Below are 15,855 nucleotides of genomic sequence, written 5' to 3' on the forward strand. Positions count from 1 at the left end.
TGATTTATTTAGGCGTATTTCCTATGAGATGTAACATCTTGAGGACAAGGACATGACTTTTTTTTTGTACTGTCAAACTTAATCAATTGTTGGTGTTTAATAAATAATCAAAATGTTTATGAATAAGTGGCATTTTAAAATAGACATTTAAAACAATTACATAGAACCTATTATGCACAAAATAAACACCCAAATGCTTTAAAAATACTAATCCTCTTAATCCACATTAAATAAGATCTTTTAACTGGATTTAGCCTTTATAGCCCAGAAAGGTTGAATTACTTGCCTGATTTATGCAGTGAAACAGTGATGGAGCCAGTGTCCTCCCTGAGCACAGCTATGTCAGAATCTTTGCTCTTACCTTATACCACTTTCAAATGGACGCTGTCTTTAAAAATTTAAGAATATAAATATTCACTTAATAGGTGTTTTATGACACAGTTAAACTCAGAGTAAGAAGGTAGGGGCTTGAGTACATCTTTATTTTTCTCATGTATAAAATCAGGGCAGTAGATTTTACCTCCAAAACTTATTATGAATTTTACAAAACTAATTTGTATGAAAATATTAGAACACACTTGGCACCCAGAATATGTTACTTGGTATGCTAAGGAGAAAGGCTCTAAATTATCATTTTCCCCTTTCAAAATACACATTTTCACATTGTATATCATTATTGGTCTTAGGAGAAGGAAATAAAATTCTTTGCTTCCTAAAGCATTTTTAAACATTCCCTGGAGCTAGAGTTTATGTAGTAAGACCAGATAGCTTCTTTTCTAGCGAAAATGTTGGAATCTGTTATGATTTAACCATCTAACATAAAGAACAAAATCTTCTAGTTAGAAAATCAACTTATATGCATCACATACATGGGAAAAAAGAGTAGAATGGCAATACAACAAATGACATTTATTTTCATCAAGATTCTTCAACATTAATGGGTTCAAAAAAAATCCAAAGATCAGACCAAAAATTCAATAAGTAGCATTTATGTTCCCTAAGACCTTTCTACATGAATGGGGTTTATCAAATCACAGAAAATTGTTTCAGCTGATTCTTATCAGTCATGGTTGCAAGATATATTTACCTAAAAATTTTCATCAATATTCAGACCTCTTCCCAAGATATTGTGATTTAATTAGGTTGGGTAGGGTCTGTTATACTTTTTTTTTGTTTTCTTTTTTTTTCTTTTTCTTTTTCACTAAAGAAAAATTCTTTCGGATTCTAATTTGTGGCTAAAGTTGAGAACATCAGTTCATATATCAGTAAAGTATCACTGGCCCCTAATTGTCACCTCAACTTTACTTTAATAAACACCAACAAAATATACTATTTTTACTCAAATCACCAATGAAAGACTGTGTGTATGAGGTTTCATAAAGATTCATGAAGAACAGAGATGCTGGGCATGAGCATACTACTTTTTAGGTTCGTTTCTTTTAATTGCTTGAAACAAAGAGCATCTTTATTTACCCAAAATCTTCTAAAAGTATGATTAGTTGGGAAATAGATGCCACGTGTAGTATAAATTAAATTTAAATATAAATATAATTAGACAATACAATAGATTTAGTTGTATGTCCTTTGGATCAATTATAGTGAATAAATTCTTCATTATATACAGATCACAGTATTCAATGTGTTGGTGTGGTCAATAGGCAATACACATTTTTACAATATGACAAATACTAGTCTTAAGGGTTTAATTATTAAAATTAACTCTAGGTTAGAATCATTGTTGAACCAAAACAAATTCCAGCCGAGGGTTGTTTGGGGTTGCTACAAACAGAATAGAAGTGAACATTGACAAAATGGAGGGCTTTGCAAACCCAGCCCTATCAGTTTCTTTCATAACAAAAGCATATGAAACCAGCAATTCCCAATTGTTAAAGCTGAATATTTAAATACCAAAAGTATATGCGGCCAATAATAAGCAATTACAAATTTTACTTAATAGACATAACATTAGAAGCATTCTCACTTTGTCCTTAAAAGCAAGTCAGCCAGCTTGACTATATAAAATATTTGTTTTCTGTCATCACTTCAGACAGTGAAACTTGGAGACTCAGATATTTAGTATTAGTTTCAAGGCTTATATGGTAAACCTATAGTTTATTTAAACATTTTCTTTCTCTCAGTTGCCCAATGATTTCAACAAATATCCTGGAATAAATGGGCTTGCTCAGAGTCACTTAAATCACAAAGGTGTTCGATGACACCTAAGGATCATGCTTTCTTTTTCCGATTTACAATATATTATAGATAAATAGTATACAATACAGTATTAGATTAAAGGTTCCATAATGAACATTTTTTCTCTCAGCTGCCCATCAATTTCAACAAATATTCTTGAATAGATCGGTTTGTTCACAGTCTCTTAAACTACAAAGGTGTTTAATGACACCTAAGGATCATGTTTGCTGTTTCCGATTTACAATCTGCTATAGATTAAATAGTATATAATATACTATTACATTAAAATTATCATAAAAATAAATTTTTTCTCTCAGTTGCCCAACAATTTCAACAAATATCCTTGAATAGACAGGCTTGTTCAGAGTCTTATATTTTTGGTTGTGAGCCTAGCCTTTAACGGCTGAGCCATCTCTCCAGCCCCAGAGTCTTAAACCACAAAAATGTTCAATGACACCTAAGGATCACGCTTCCTTTTCCTCACTTACAATGCACTGTAGATTAAATAATATACAATGAACTATTAAAGATATCATCGACTAAAGAATTTTTTTTCTCTCAGTTGCCCATCAATTTCAATAAATATTCTTGAATAGATCGGCTTGTTCACAGTCTCTTAAACTACAAAGGTGTTTAATGACACCTAAGGATCATGTTTGCTGTTTCCGATTTACAATCTGCTATAGATTAAATAGTATACAATATACTATTACATTAAAATTACCATAAAAATAAATTTTTTCTCTCAGTTGCCCAACAATTTCAACAAATATCCTTGAATAGACAGGCTTGTTCAGAGTCTTATATTTTTGGTTGTGAGCCTAGCCTTTAACGGCTGAGCCATCTCTCCAGCCCCAGAGTCTTAAACCACAAAAATGTTCAATGACACCTAAGGATCACGCTTCCTTTTCCTCACTTACAATGCACTGTAGATTAAATAATATACAATGAACTATTAAAGATATCATCGACTAAAGAATTTTTTTTCTCTCAGTTGCCCATCAATTTCAATAAATATTCTTGAATAGATCGGCTTGTTCACAGTCTCTTAAACTACAAAGGTGTTTAATGACACCTAAGGATCATGTTTGCTGTTTCCGATTTACAATCTGCTATAGATTAAATAGTATACAATATACTATTACATTAAAATTACCATAAAAATAAATTTTTTCTCTCAGTTGCCCAACAATTTCAACAAATATCCTTGAATAGACGGGCTTGTTCAGAGTCTTATATTTTTGGTTGTGAGCCTAGCCTTTAACGGCTGAGCCATCTCTCCAGCCCCAGAGTTTTAAACCACAAAAGTGTTCAATGACACCTAAGGATCACGCTTCCTTTTCCTCACTTACAATATACTGTAGATTAAATAATATACAATGTACTATTAAAGATATCATCGACTAAAGAACTTTTTTTTCTCTCAGTTGCCCAACCATTTCAACAAAAATCCTTGAATAGATCGGCTTGCTCAGAGTCTCTTAAATCACACAGGTGTTCAATGACACCTAAGGATCATGCTTCTTTTTTTCACTTATATTATAGATTAAATAATATATAATATATTAATTATATTGGATTAAAAGTATCATAAAAACATTTTTCTCCCATCAATTTCAACAAATTGCCTTGAATAGATAGGCTTGCTCAGTTTCTCAAACCAAAGGTGTTCGTTCAATGACACCTAAGGATCATGCTTCCTTTTTCCAATTAGAATATGCTATAGATTAAATAGTATATAATATACTATCAGATTAAAGGTATCATAAAGAACATTTTTTCTCTCTCAGCTGCCCATCAATTTCACCAAATATTCTTGAATAGATGGGCTTGTTCACAGTCTCTTACACCAAAGGTGTTCAATGACACCTAAGGATCATGCTTCCTTTTTCTGATTTACAATATAGTATTAGAGTAAATGTATCATAAAGAACTCTTGGGTAGATTCCAGATCAAACCTGGCAGAATAGTTGGCAAATATAATTGCACTTTTGATTTTTGACTTCGGATTTCCTTGGACCTCAGGAAAACCGACTACTTGAAAAGAGGAATTAATTAGTTGAAATGGTTCTTGATGTCTTTCACCCAGGCTTGGAAAGAGCATCACGAAAAAGAAAGCTCTTTTGGAAACTATGCACACAACAGATTTTTCCTAATAGGTGTGAAGAATGGCTGCTATGCATAAATGATTGTTGGAAAATAATTCTTTGTCGAACATGACCAAACAAGTAACACCATTCACTACTGTACTCATTTCCAAGACCGAGCACAAAACTGCCTGGACGTCGATATTCTCTAAATATCTCTGAGGAAAAGCCACAACTCTAAGCCTAGAAATTGCTATACCCAACAGTACAGAAGGCCAAAACTTCTGAGAGAAAATTCATATGAATAATAACACGAAACTTCCACAGAACCAGAGAGCTCAACACAGAATTATAAGCTATCACACCTTCCAAAGACACTTATTTTTTTTTTAAATCATGGTAAAGTGAAGCAACAGAGACTAAGCAGACCCTACAAGAAAACCTCTAAACATCACAGTTAAACTACAACTTTATAATAAAAACAAGACCCACAAAGTATCACTCTCACTACCACCTTTAGCTATTCCTGGGACCCAACACATCTTTAAATTCCAATCACCCCCTCCAAAGAAAGAAAAAAGAGGGGTAAAAACCCCTCTTCTTACCAGGAATTCTCTAGCTGGATGTCTCAGGAACTCAGACTTCACTGGGCAGGGGGTGCCAACCTCAGAGTGAGGTGCAGAAGCACCTCTCCAACCAGGAGTTGTCTGCAAGCTGCAGTCCGTCCAGGGGCTTGGGCCACTGGCTCTCCTAGTTTAATGTAAGAGCAAACTGAATTAGTCTTGAGCACTCCCTCTTGCCCACCTTCCAATTTCCAGACCCTTTAAGGTTCCCTTTATGGGATAGGTTTAAAGCCCAAGATTGCAACTAGGCTCCAGGCAAGAGTCCTTTCCCGGTTGCTCTCCTCTCCCCAAAGCGCGGGAGGCTCACCTTGCAGAGCCTGCCTCTGCTCGCCCAAAGATGAAGCTGTGCGCAAACTTCTCCGACTTAAGTCCTTTTCGGGGTGCGCGTCACTCGCTCCCTCCTCCCTACGCGCGGCGGCAGAGGGGGGGCGGACGATCGTAGAGCCGGCCCCGCCCGGACCCTCCCTACGCGTCAGCCCCTCCAGCCCGCGGAGGGAGGGGCTAGCAGCCGCTCTGTGCTCCTCCGGACCCCAAGCCCTGGCGGGAGAGGGTCTGCACTGGCTGCCGCTGCTCCACACCCCAAGAGTGCCCACACCCCAGCGCTCGGAGCCCCAGGAAGCAGGAGAGGGACCCCAGTTAGACCTTGAGTAGGGAGGGAGTTGGGGGGTCGACAGATTGGGCTCAGTGATCGTAACCCGTCCCTGGAGGCAGCTTTCTGAGAGTCCAACCCCTTCCCTGGAGGATGCAAATTCCATAGGGAGGTGAGTTTCCCAAAGAACCCTACCCCAGAGAGAGTGGTACCCTTGCTCCAAGAGTGGTCCACTCAGGGGACCACACCAGGGACCCGACGGAGAGTGGAATCTGTAGTGGGGCGCGGCAATAAAATTAGGGTGGGAGCGTGAGAAAACAGCTGACCAAGACCTGGAGTGCTGAGTAAGGAGCCCGGAGGCAGAGGGTAAGAAAAGACCAGAGGGTCCAGCAAGCCCTGGACCCCTCTGGATTTGGGCAGGTGCAACCTATGGTGCAGGTTGGATTTGGGGGGACATTGCCGTCCACAAAAGAGGTCGTTGCTGGTTTACTGTCTTAGGGTGAGTGACAGAAGTGAGCTAGAAAAGAGTAGTCCCGGGGCGCCTGACTTGGTGCTGAGGACAATTCCCTTCTCCTCCTGAAAGCCCTCAGGAGCCTGGGACAATATGATTCCAGGCAGGGCGCACCCGGACTGGCAGGCGCACCCTGGGAGGCAGGCAAGTTGCTTCCAAGGACGGGCTGCCCTCCACCTCCTGTCTGGAGCTGGGTGCAGCCAGGCATTAGGGGGCACTTTTCCCCCCCTGACCATTCAAGCAAAAGCCTGGAAAAGCAGTTACCTGTGTGTCTCGGGACTGCAAGGTGGCTGTAGCCGTCGAGGTTACTAACACATAAGCAGAAGAAATAGTAATAATAGGATGGGGAAGAAGCAGACAGCAAGACAAAATACTTTTCTAGGCACTCAGAGGTTAAGAGTTTGGGTAGTTCTGTGTGACAGAGATGCAGGTGTCTTGGGAAAGGGGCTGCAGCTCTCGCTGTTCCCCCATCTTTGGAGCCCCTGGAAGTCAGTGACTCCAGGCAAAAGTGTGTGTGTGTGTTTCTGTCCTAATTTGAGCCCCAATTCTCCCAGGCAGAGAGACTATAGGGGCCCCTAATTTGTGTAGTTTTGGGACTTTCACTGTCCCAGTGGAAGACCAATTAGCTCTCCAAAAAAAAAAAAAAAAAAAGAAAAAAAAGAAAAAAAAAAGAAAAGAAAAAGAAAAATCCAAGGGGTGTAGTCTTTGTAGGCCCCCTACTCCATTTTCCCTGTCTCTTTCCCTGTCACCTTCAATCTGGTGACCCAGAGGGCTGAGTGTGACTCATCATGCATTCAAACCTAAAGCGCTACCCCACTGCAGGGGAAGAGACTTCAGCCCCTTCATTTCCTGGATCTAAGTGGCAGTAATATTGTTAGCCGTGTGAAATGTGAAAAGGGGCCGGACATTTGGATGAGAAGGAGGTTGGCAAAGAAAAAAAAAAATTCAAAGCCCCATGCACAAAACCGGCGTGAATTTTCCCATTTGTACAATTAATTTGTACTAATATAAAAAATTAAAAGAGACCTTCTGAATTCAGGGTTTAGATGCAAATCTTGATGGTGTGCTTTAATAACGTCTGTCCTGGGTTCAGTAGCTCTCTGATAGCCAGCCGGCATCTTGATCAAACCTTTTAAAAATTCTTTTTTGTAACCTTAATTGCCTTCGTGGGTACAAACGGCACAAAATTATTAAAACTGTTTATGTATCTACTATAGCAACTGCTGGGGGTCATCTATACAGAATTATTCTTTTGTAGCCCCAACCACTAAGTATCAGACTTAGGGGAATGATTGGCGGAAGTGTCGCTGTCCAGCGAGAGCAGGAAAATTGGTTTGTTGTTTTTGTTGGTTGATTCTTGAGCATCCCACGGTATGGATAACAAACAAGAGTGTGTGTGGATAGGACGTGTTTCTGTAAAGTCACAGAGTTGTATATGACTCAGATTAAGAAAAAAAAAGTCTAAGAATTAGCAAGAAAACCGTACATATATGTTATAAAGCCTTAAACCCTGGGTGGTGTAAGCATAGATAACCTCGACTAATTGAGGTGCTAATTGTGCCAGAAATAATCTTGGCAAAGCAAGATGCCACCGTAGCCAGATTTTGGGGAAGGTGTTGTAGCTGGAGTGGATCGGGGATGAGACCGAGTCTCTGGAGGGGAGAAAACTGACTTTGCCTGCTGCGTTAATTCATTAATAGCAAAATTAATTAATTAATACCAAAATTGCTGTGCACCTGTTGGATGCATTCGGAATCACGGAAGTGTAGTCCCGTTGTTGTCTTAGTGCTTCCAGAATATTTTCTGTGTGGACACAGTAAATCCCTAGATAGAAAGATGTGGATGCGGGGGGCCGTGAGACAGAAAAAAAATATTTGCCCAGTGATCTAGACTTTCTGAGATCTGTTGCTTGTTCCTAAAATCAGTGCCATGAAATGGAGTGGGACATAGTACACGGAGCATGTTTGGGAAGTGTGGGTGTTGTTCCTTGGAAGTTCTGTCTCATTTCCACAGGGGACTGTCTGGGCTGGACTGCAGAGAAAAGGAGATGTCTTCCTATGTGCTATAATCAGAGGTAGCATAAACTTGGTTTGGGATAAGCTACTTTGTTTCAAACAGGATGCCTCGTATTTGCAAATATACCTTTGAATAAATGTTATCAATGTGGTTTTCAGGAAATAATCCACTTAACCGTCAATCCTACATTTCTGCGACTGTCCCTGGTTACTCTTGATTTCAAAGTACTGGAGCTTTATGGAAGGTTTTCTGTTTTCCTTCCATCCCTCTTAAAACATTTTGTCCTGTAGGAGAAGGTGAGTTTAGGGACAGTCTGTAATCAATCTTGTCTTCTATGTTTTGGGACTAAAGGACTAACTGCTTTAAAGGCAAATTCCACCTCTGTCTTTAAAACTCCCCATTTTCACTGCTCAGAGTGTGGGGTCTCGAAATGCTTGTCCTTCGGCTGGCTAGCAAAAGTCTGGGGTCTGCCTCCTCCGCCCTTGGGGATTACAGGTCTAAGCTGCTGGTCAGGAGGGTACTGGGGCTCCAGACTCAGCTTCTTATCCTGGCACAGTGAGCACTGTACTCGTTGAACCATCTCACTAGCCACAAGTTTGTTCTCTTTTTAAAAAATAACAATCTAGACAAAAAGTTTCTCTCAGGGACTTATTCTGTTCCTTTAGCAATTCCTGATAGGTAAAGCTTCCTTGCATTGAAAATCACCCCAGCATTGAAATACATTCCGTTTAGAGCATACGTAATACTCCTTGGGTCATAATACACTGGGCTAGTCACTGTGGGGTACCAAGGTGTATAATGTGCAGTTCCCACCCCCAGGGAGCCCACAGTTCGTATATGGACACGCAGTGCTTCCTTTCCGGCCTTCTTGAACACACAGCAGCTGGTGATTATCCTGTATGTAATTACCCTTCTGCTCTACAGACCTCAGGATAACAGTGGGAGAATAATAATTCATCTTGGTAAAAAATAATTTTCTTCCTTTGAAACAATTTGAACTTTGACCTGATAGATCATTCTTTTCTGGAAGAAAGTCTGCTTTGATTTTCTGGGTCTTTTTCTGACATGGAGCCGGTGCATCTCACAGGGTGCCTCACAGTTATTTTTCTCCCAAGAACCCATCTCCCGACAGCAGAAAACAAAACAAAACAAAAGCCTAAACTAAGGCAAAGCTGGACGACGAATTCCTCATGAACTAGGAAATGTCTCTCTCAATTCTTCTCAGTCTAAACTTTACTTGGGTTAACAGTTAACTCAGTAAATAAATAACCCATAGTAAGAGGCCGTGGCAGGGCGTATATTACTGAGTCGTAATGGAAACTAATTATTCCGTGTCTGATGAAGTTGGGGAATAGATGCTTCCTGTGTTATAAAGAGAATTCCAGAGAGAAAGCTAGGAGTCAGGGGGAAAAAATCTTCAAAAAAAAGTATGCACCCATTCATTAAAAGAAAAAAATATGAATAATTGAGTACCAAGAGCTTATATCCTAGCAGGGAAAGGCAGATAATAATAAGCAGGAGAAAAGTGGTTAATTTCACATACTGACAGTATCAAGGAGATTGCTGACAGACAGCTGAGATGCAGGCATGGCAGTGTTGCTCTACATGTCAGGGAAGGTTCTCCTTGAGCTGAGCCCCTTCTGCCTTCCTGGAAAAATCCTCACGATGGACTTGTCCCATCCATCCCTGTGAAAGAGATCGTTTGGTCGGGAATCTACTCATCTTGAGATTGTGCGTGTGTGCTTCTGTAAAAGGCTTTCTGTAATTCAGTTGTATTTGGTCTGTGCTCATGAATTTGGAAGATAGGGGCTGTGGGATAAGTAGCCACGATTTTCTGTACCTTCCAGGGTTGCTTCATATTACATTGTATTAGCAGAAAAACTCTCACATGGTACTAACCTTTTAGCTTAAATTGTCAGGATATCGTATCAGAGGAATGCACAACTTCCCCTAGAGTTACAAACAAAATGTAAACTGTCTTTAATAGTCATAGTTCTTGACTTTCTGCTTTGTATTAAAAAAAAGAATTTTTATTGGCTCTCCCTTAATGTAAACTTACTCCGTACTGGTTTGTTTTTACCAAGCATCAGTAGTATTGTCTTATCTTAATTCTATAAGGTAGGCACATTTTTTATTATGGTTAAGCAAGTGCACAGGCACATGCTGAATGTGTTAAATATTTTGACAAAGTAACCGGGAATTGACTGCAGGGAGATTAATTTGTACACATACTGGATGGCAATGTTTCCGTAAAGGCAAGAGTGGGGATCACCTGTATCCTCAGTTCCAGCACTGACAAAAAGAGCAAAAGGAGAATAAATTCACAGGGCTGTAAGGGCACAGGGTCGAATTGTCTGCTTGCTTCACGGGCTTGCTTTCTTAATGTAAAAAGAAAAAAAAAATCTTAGAATTCTAAACAGCAGAAGAGGCCCATGGCAGACATCTGTAAATATTTCAAAACTAGATTTAAATTATGGAGTTCATTCCAAGAAGGTGATGAAGGTGTGCAGATTTTTCAATGGCAGAAATTGCAAAAATCCAAGACGCCTCCAGTTTTAAAAGGAAAAAAAAACAAAAAAATTAAAAAACAAAACAGGACTAGGGAGAAGGAGAAGGTTGAATGGCTGGGAGAGACTAGGAGAAAGCAAGCATTTCATCCCTGGGGTGATTCTGAACTATCCCGGTCACGCAGGTTGCCGTTCCTCAAAACTGATTACAGAAAATAAATTGATTACAGATGACTGTATTTATCCAGGGAGCGAGTGAAATCTCGCCTTCAGTTACCTGCCTCTGCTTTTCCTGGCTGTGCTTTCTCCACTTCAAAGGGGGGCAGTATTTTCCCATGTCCTCTTCATTACTGCTCCATTTAAGGAACATATTCTATCTGCCGTCTTGTTCCTCCTGGTTTGCCTAAACCTTTTCACATGATTTTCCCCCAAGGTTTCAAAATCTCTAGTTGACAGACTCTGCCTTCCCTCTTCTTAAAGTGTCTCTGCTCAGTGATGGGCCAGCTAGATCCCCAGCCTCTTGAAAGTGTCTCTATTGTAAGATATTATTTGAACAGAAATGCTTATGTCTTCTATAGCTCTGCATTAAGATGTTACGTGGCATACATCACCTGCTGCTATGTGCAGAATGTTAGACTTAGCTGACGAAGCTTTGCTGTGCAAGTTTTAAAGGGCTGCAAACTAATTGGGGATCTTGATGCCATGTCACCTCTCCCTGTTACCTTTGGAGTGTGCCTTGAGATTGTGTGTGTGTGTGTGTGTGTGTGTGTGTGTGTGTGTGCTCCTGGAGGCCAGTTGTCGACTCCAGGGTGCTTGTTTTAACATTTCTCTGCCTTAATCATTTAAAAATATTCTCTCTCAATTAATCTGGAGCACAGACTCTGCTAGACTAACCGGCCAGCAAGCCTTAAGAAATCTTTTGTTATCAGTCCTGTACCCTGGTATTCCAGGTGTGCACCATTAGACCCAAGCTTTCCTTGTGGATGCAGAACATCGGAACTCAGTTTTTCATCTGGGCAGCAGACACAGATTCTGAATTCCTAAGAAGCTCACATGTTTTTGATGCTGGTTCGTAGGTCATCTTTTGGGAAGTTCTGGTTATTCCCCTCAAGTGCACGCATTGTTTTATATATACTGCATTCATCTTAAAATTGGTCAATAGGTTTTATTCTATAAGATGCAATGTGGCACGACTCCATGAAATGGGATTAATTGTCTTTTTTTTTAAATCTCAAAAATAGCAATTATCTATAGGTAGAAATAGTGAGGGCGATTGCTTTGAATAGGGGCTGCTGCCTATGGCAGGAAATTGGGAAAGGAATTCATTCTTGGAGGTTTTATTAACAGAATTTACTTTTCTTAGAAGATGTTTCAGCTGAAGAAATGAATGTTGGAGGCGAGATGAAGAATGCTTACAAGGCAGCAATGGAGGTGGGAGGGCGATTTTGATACCTCTGGAGTTTGGAGATGATGGAGGTTTGTGGTCAGAGTTTGAGGCTGATTGTGTTCATCATGGAGGGGTAGCTCAGTGGCGGGATCCTGAACTGGCTAGAGGTGGTTACTAGTGTTGTCGGCTTTCAGTAAAGAAGAGGGTGGCAGTTGCTGGTCTTGTTTCAAGTCCTTAGCTATTTTTGTGTATGCTAAAAAAAAATCACTTAATTTCTTTAAGCCTCAATTTACTCATCAAAAAAACAACAAAATCATAATTATGCAATTATGCTTTAGAGATGAAACAAAGTATGTAAACGCCTTAGCAAACCGGAAAGCACTTGTCCTATAGTAAACAAGTATTGATAACTTATTGGCAAATGTGCCAGGCCCTGCTTTCATTCTCAGCTCGCAAGTGTCCAACTGAGTTGAATCCAGACTTTAAATTGTTTAGTTCATGTCTTTCTGTCTTTTTTCTTATCTGGATATATCTTCTGTTGCTCAGAACAGAGGTCATAGATATGACATTAACCTTTGGATGTTAAATGAGCAAAGGCAGTTCAGACATTTATTTGTTAAAATTTTCTTCACACATAATTTCAGGCCAGTAGAGACCGACACTTCTAGAATGTAAGAATGTATCTTTCTATCCAGAATTTTCAGTAATCTTGTAACTGGGTAGCTAGTGTCCAGGCATAGGAATTTGGACTATTTCCCTTTTTTTTTTAATCTTAACCCATGATCCACATGCTGCACCATCCTTTTCCTGATTACCAAGTAAATGCAGAAGAAATTACAACATTTAATATTGTCTGGAGATGAAATCTCCTTGAGGCATTCTAACAGTTTATAACAGCCCAAACTCCTTGGCCAGGCACCCGTGATTCTTCAAGACTGGGTTAAAAGGCCATTGTGGTTAATTGTTGGCCACTTTTTACCTCTATGTGCACTTGACTTGGCTAGTCTAAACCACTTACCCATTAATAATAATAGTTTCAATTAATTAAATACCCACCGCCTGTCAGACAGCATCAAACGGGTCTCAAACATCGCTATTGACCTCTGTGTCAACCCTGGAAGGAACATTTTATTGGCCTTACTTTGTAGGTGATTAAATATTCACAATAGTTAATAATTTTTAGCACTGCCATGAAATGCATATGGACTTCAGTTCATGTACCTATAATTTACTATGTTTGGGGTCAGCAGCCCCCTTCTCGACACTTTCTACTCATCTTCTGCACCTTTGTTCACCGTTGGCTCTCATTCTGAAATGTACTCGATATCTTACATGTTTTAGGTACGATTTCTAAGACCGTTTAAAGCTGTACCCAATTCCACGAGCCTTTTAGAAAACTTCCTTTATCTTTCTACGCTTCAATTCCTCACCAGAAAAAAATGGAAAAGAAAAGAGCTGGTTTTGTACTGTGTGAAAATCTAGAATGAAATATGGTATCTTTGGTACTATGTTTCTTCACAGGTAAGCACACACATGTGTACATGCGTACACACATAGAAGCTTCAATCTGTAGCTACTAAAGCAGTTAGGTGAGTTCATGCACAAAGTGTTAGGTCAGATTTGTTAGAAAATTCTAATGGAAAAAGTTGAATCTGAAATGTACCTTGGCTCACGTCGTGATAGTTAGCTCTGGAATTCAGGATTTTCATTTTCCTTATTAGAATATTTCTCTATTTCATTACATTGGAAGAGTCTGCCTTATACAATTTAAAACTTGCCACAAAATTTCTTTGACCTCTTTAGTGGGAAACTTAAAATAATCACTGTGATTGTTACCATTCCTACATGGTTGTGACCTCCGTGGAGGCAAGTCTTCTTCATCCTTGTTCCTCAGAACACAGAGATACTGTGGCCATCCACACAACATTTTCTGAATTAGTTGAACATCTGCTATAATGATTACATGCACTGATTATTCATCAGCTAGAAATGGAAGTCCAGGTGCCTCTCACATCAAATTTCAGTTTTCTCATCAGCCAAGTGGCCAGGTACAATTGCACAGAGTAGGAAACTGAGAGACAGAGAAACCAAAAGGATAATTGCCCAGGTGTTTCCAAACTACCAGCATAAACAGACTGTGGACTCACAGGATCTTTGAGGCACCTGTAACTTTGCTGTCTTCCCAAAACACAGATAAGTGACAATTGCTGGGAGATTCTTTTTTTTTTCCTTTTGTGAGTTTTCTTAATATTTTTCATTCTCGTATCTGTTTTGTTTATTTAGTAAAGTGTTTCAGGACATCGAATGATACACATTGCCGTGTATTTAGAAAATGAAAGGGAGAAATGAGCTGCCCATAACCTCACAGAGATAAGCAACATTAGCATTCTGGTTCTTTTCTCCCATTAGGTTTTCTGTGTAAAAAAAATATTAATGGTATCTGCTTATCGTTCTCTTTTCTTCAATTACATTTAAAGTGAGGAGGCAATTCCCTTTAGAATGTTACTCTTCTTGCCATCGTCCGGGATCTGGTGAAAAAAAAATAAGCGCTCTCTATAGAATAAAACGATGCAAAAATCAACTGTCTAATGCCAGAATGCTCTGTCTAACTACACATATGACGAGGATCTCAAACAGCACAAGGTTCCCACGTGTTTGGTAATTCTTTTCAGAGGTTCGCACTCTGCCGTCTCTTTTCCCAGCTGGAACCTAGGCAGCAGGGATGATAGCTACAGACACCTGCATAAGGTAGCTTTGCCAGTACAGCTAACGAGAGCCATTCTCCAGGGGAACAGGCATGAGCGTTTAGAGCCAAACACAGAAAATGTTGGGATTTGCGTGAAATTGCTTGTAGATTTTCACAGTGACCAGATTTAGGAAATTACAAATAATTGTATATCTGCAGCTATTCCGGGGCTTTGCTCTCAACAGTGGTAGTCACTACCCCGATCTTCCTTAAGGGTTTGTATATCTTTATTAACTTACATAAGCAATGTTTAGCTTTCCAGAAAGTTTCATCATGAAAAGAAGAGAGAGTGCAGAGTCTGGGTGAGGAGGGAGGGGGCGACGTTAGAACAGAATACCGAAATTGACTGGCTTTCCGTCTTAAGCATTGTTATTGCTTTCTCTGTGAGACCTGAAACGTCTAGCAATAGAATTTCAGTGAGGCTCCAGGTAAAGGAAGAACTGCAAATGATCACAGATCGATAATATTTATTTCTTCTTCAAAAGGATATGGAGATAGATATTCAAGAGAAAATATTGCTAGTAGGGTGTGCCTATACAAAATCTCCACACATCTAACCTTCTTCCGTCCAGTTTCCTCTCCATTGTCAGGGTATGGCCTAGGTCTTTAGGGGTGAAAAGAGTTCTGGACCCAAACCAACATTTCAAGCTAAAGGATGCAGGAGCTAAGGGGGAAACCACTAAAAAGTATATGGCAACTTTCTTTAGAGACGGTTCCAGAAGCTACCCTGCTTCTTTCTTACTCATAACTTCCTAGATGGAGCTGGGCAGATGCCATAGAGGTGAAGAGCACTGGCTGCTCTTACAGAGGACATAGATTTCATTCTTAGCACGTACACGATGGTTTACCACTGTCTGCAACTGCGGTTCTAGACGAGATGATGCTTTTTTATTTTCTGACACCGTTTGACACTAGACACACATGGTATACATTCATATGTACTCATAGGCATGCACAAAAAATAAAATAACAAAAAAATCCTGACTGGAGTAGAGTCATATGGTTACATTCACTTGCAAAGAAATAGGGAAAAATTTTTATCTTTACCCGAGTGACCACGTAGATAACTTATACCATTGTTAAATGAGAACACAATGGAGACTGAGGCGAATTTTGATCTCTTTTCCAGACAGATTATTAAAAGCCACTGAAGATAACATTCCTATTTTCCTCTATATGTATCTATGCTTTGAGTG

At 39.7% G+C, this 15,855-nt stretch overlaps 1 protein-coding gene and 1 long non-coding RNA gene across 3 annotated transcripts in view; one reads left to right on the forward strand and one right to left on the reverse strand.

Moving 5' to 3' along the window:
• Calcr (calcitonin receptor) overlaps positions 1-5,231 on the reverse strand; it is a 75,117-nt gene extending 69,886 nt beyond the window's left edge. For both annotated transcript variants that reach the window (NM_001034015.1, NM_053816.2), the window contains exons 1-2: positions 5,211-5,231; positions 4,886-5,030 (exon numbers count right to left, since the gene is read on the reverse strand). The gene's annotated coding sequence lies outside the window, so the exon portion shown is untranslated. The remainder of the gene's footprint in view (positions 1-4,885; positions 5,031-5,210) is intronic.
• Positions 5,232-5,319: 88 nt separating this feature from the next.
• Positions 5,320-15,855, forward strand: part of LOC147994736 (uncharacterized) — a 51,328-nt gene continuing 40,792 nt past the window's right edge. The window contains exon 1 of the long non-coding RNA XR_015687197.1: positions 5,320-5,664. This is a non-coding gene — a long non-coding RNA (uncharacterized LOC147994736). The remainder of the gene's footprint in view (positions 5,665-15,855) is intronic.

This window comes from Rattus norvegicus, chromosome 4 (genome assembly GCF_021556685.1).
Source record: "Rattus norvegicus strain SHRSP/BbbUtx chromosome 4, alternate assembly SHRSP_T2T, whole genome shotgun sequence".
NCBI classification, from domain to species: Eukaryota; Metazoa; Chordata; class Mammalia; order Rodentia; family Muridae; genus Rattus; species Rattus norvegicus.